Genomic DNA, 3861 nt, shown 5'->3' on the forward strand with positions numbered 1-3861 from the left:
CCCCAAAAACGGGGTGCCAAATGAAAATACGGAAAAGGGAAAAGGTAAGAAAAAATGGTCATAATTTTTGGAGAATGGATAAAGATCACCGAACTCTCACATCTCATGAGTTTGCTCCCCGTCGTAAATCCTTCCACGGAAGAAAAACCAAAAGGATCAAATTCAACAGAAACCATATTATCGATAGTAAATTTACGAACGGAAATAAGGTTTTTGATGAGTTTAGGTGCATGTAAAACATTTTTCAGGTTTAGAGAGGGATTGACTCGAAGGGAAGTATGACCATAACCACGAATCGGAATCATGTTACCATTACCAACAACAATGCCATTGTTTTTGCTCAATTGATAGTAAGACGAGAGAGTACCTTGAGAGTTGGTCATGTGAGATGTGGCTCCGGTGTCCATGTACCAATTGTTGTCATCGGATGGATTCAAGAACATTGTATGCATAGCTTGATCAATATCCGTGGGCACATATCCACCATGTGATGCGGTGCCCGAATGAACGGCCGGGAAGGGCGACACGGGGAATGCCTGTTGTGGCGGGGTACAGGCGTGGGCTGCGCCACCGGTGGTGGGGTAGGGACACGGTGGAGTGGCCCACGGCTGTGGCCCCCATGTACCAATTGTTGTCTCAGAGTTCTTATGCAGAGGATATTCTTGACAGGGCAGGCATGTCACAATGTAAGCCTTGCCCCACACCAGTTGATACAAAGGGCAAACTCAGCGATACTTCGAGCGCCCCATATGAAGATCCTACGAAGTATCGTCGTCTGGCAGGTGCCTTGCAATACTTGACTTTTACTCGGCCAGATATATCGTACGCGGTACAATAGGTTTGCTTATTTATGCATGATCCCAAAGTCGAGCATATGAAAGCATTAAAACGCATTTTGCGTTACATTCAAGGTATAATTGAGTTTGGTACACATTTATACAAAACCTCTCTACAGTCACTACTATCATATACATTTCTTTGATTGGGGAGGATGTCCAGACACTTGACGCTCCACGTCGGGTTATTGTATATATTTTGGGGACAACTTGATATCTTGGTCTTCAAAGCGCCAACCCACTCTATCTAAGTCTAGTGCTGAAGCTGAGTATAGAAGGGTTGCTAATGTTGTCTCTGAATCATGTTGGATTTGTAATCTGTTGCTTGAACTCAATTGTCCTATTTGTAAAGCAACTTTGGTCTATTGTGACAATGTGAGTGCCATTTATTTATCTGGAAATCCGGTACAACATCAACGTACCAAGCATATTGAAATGGACATTCATTTTGTTCGCGAAAAGGTTAGACGTGGAGAGGTTCGTGTCCTACATGTTCCGTCTGTTATCGATTCTTAGACATTTTTCACCAAAGGTCTTAGCGCGTACTATTTGATGATTTTCGAACAGTCTAACCGTTAAATAAACCTACCGCCATTGCCGGGGGTGTGTTAGATTATGTAAATATTTAGTCAAAAATATTTTGTAATCTTCTATTTTAGGATAGCATAATTAGTCAAATTAGTTCCTAATTTGTAGCCTACAATTACGTTGTAAAGGATGTATATTAACCTATGGAATGAATGAGAATAATCACGGCAAATATTCTCTTACAGTTTCATTTGATACCCGCTGCGCATCGCGTGGGTACGAATACTAGTCTATAAAATAGGAGAGGTATAAGCAATGTGGTTAAGCCAAGTGGCAAGCTAATAACAAGCCAGTTGACAATTTTAGGACAAAGTTAATGAGAATTAGGACAAAGCTTATAAGAATTTTAATAAATAACTTTTTTGAATTTAAATGAAAAGATAAGAAATTTGAATTTGTATATAGAAATATAAAGTTGAATCTTCAAGATTAGAGGAGTTTTCAACTCTACTCCAATTCAAAGTCCCAAGAGTTGCACCAGTAAAAAAGATGTCTATAAGGATTTAAGAAAGATGATCCATCCTCTTTAAAGCTAGAACTTATATTCATGTTCAATTGATAAAAGTCGCTGTCAAAATCAAATGAAGAATGAGGGCACTGATCGTTATATCTACTTTCGGTTTTGACAAGGTTATAGTATATAGTTTTTTTTGTAGACACAAAGTTCGACAAAATGTAACAGTAGCTTAGTAAAAATACACAACACAAGCAAATGGAACACATTCTAACATGCTTTTATAACACATCAATGTACCTTTGGAGCTCCTGCATGATAGAAGACTAAGTTATAGAGCACCTGTGGAGAAAGAAAAGCGACAAAAAACTATTTAGCTGTTTCAGGCATATATTTAAACACCTTGGGTTCATCAGTCTGCATAATTCTATAATAGCACAACCCAATTCACACAAAGTACAATAAGCACACATGCAACAATTAGCAATACTGGATACTCGACCGAATGATGTCTTCTTATAAAAATTCTAGCTCTGGCACAAAACCCAACAACTTCTCCACCAAAGTTGAGCCAATGATCCACAATTGAAGAATCTCCAAAGAATATATTTCACACATAACTCAAACTACACTTATACTTGAGAAACATAAATTCATACACGGTCATAAGTATGTTTAACGGTAGATATTCATCACTTAAAGAAATTTAAGACTTTAGATAAAAAGAACCTCATAAATTGGCCAGCCCGAAAAATGTCTAAACCATCACAACATCATAAGACATATCTGATTCCTCTGAATGCTCCAAACACTGCATAACACCAAAAATCAAGAAAGCTTAATTCAGAAGTCATGGAAAGTCAAATAGAAAAAAGGAAAAAAAGCACCATGAAAACTCACAGAAGTAACGATGCAGAGGAAAAAGGAATAGAGACATGGGTTCAGGATGTACAGAGGAAATGAAGCTAGCTGTCCCACAAAACAAGTGATGAAACACGTGTCACCAAATATAAAATTAAGACCGCTTACTGAAATGCTCACATAGTTGATCACATTAACGAAAATGCCCTTCGTCGTACAAGAGCCTTCACTTATTAATAGTAGAAATAAAGTAGATATGACTATTTGTGTTATCAAAATCAAGAGGCCCTCTCCATTCTTAGCAGGATTTCATTAAATTAAAATATTCCTTGTATAAAAGATTTGAGTATTAAATCCTTCTATAAAGACTTGAATATTAAATCAAATAGTTATTGCAACTCCATTAATTGAAGCAATGATTTGGGAGTCGTACTATTAACAATCAACTTGCTTCTTTAATTGACCCAATTATTCTCCTTTAAGGAACCGTGTGAACACAAATATGTTAAAAAAAAAAATGTATCATCTAATTCAAGAAGAAATCCAAATAATATATAAGAGTAATGACTACTCTTTTTTACATTAAGTATGTGTTTGTGCATAAATGATGTGCTAAAATTATCACCATCACAGATGGCAAAGCAATAGATCAACGTGTTAATATGAAAATAATTTAATTGCTCCTATTAACTAGTTAACAACTTAACATAACCGCTTGCAAAGAGAACAATATGAACAAATTAACGAGGATCCAGAAAAAAAGATCCTCTTAATTACTTTCTTCTTATTATTTTCCATATTAATATAGTAAATATTAGCTAACCTGAGGAAAACGTGAAGGTGTTTCACTATCTTTTTTATTGTTTTCTTAGTAAACCGAGTTAGGACGCAACAATTACTACATAATCATGTTATTTTAAAAAGAGAATTAATTCGCTAACTAATCTACTAGTAATAGTTTGCACGTGGCAGAGCTTAACGAAGAAAAGAAGAATCAGAAAAAGATAAAATTAAATGAAGATCTTTTACATCGTTTTTTTAATTGTGTATTATGAGACATGATTATTAGGAATTAACAGATTAAGAACCTAATTGTTTGAGTAGAAAAATAACTTGGCTAGT

General features: G+C 35.8%; 1 long non-coding RNA gene across 1 annotated transcript; it reads right to left on the reverse strand.

The window, feature by feature from the left end:
- Window positions 1–2131: 2131 nt before the first annotated feature.
- Window positions 2132–2985, reverse strand: LOC132058226 (uncharacterized). Its single transcript, XR_009415225.1, has 2 exons — window positions 2779–2985; window positions 2132–2689 (listed from the first exon to the last, which is right to left on the reverse strand). It is a non-coding gene; the product is annotated as an uncharacterized LOC132058226 (long non-coding RNA).
- Between the last annotated feature and the right edge of the window lie 876 nt (window positions 2986–3861).

The sequence above is a fragment of the Lycium ferocissimum genome, chromosome 5 (assembly GCF_029784015.1).
Source record: "Lycium ferocissimum isolate CSIRO_LF1 chromosome 5, AGI_CSIRO_Lferr_CH_V1, whole genome shotgun sequence".
Lineage (NCBI taxonomy): Eukaryota > Viridiplantae > Streptophyta > Magnoliopsida > Solanales > Solanaceae > Lycium > Lycium ferocissimum.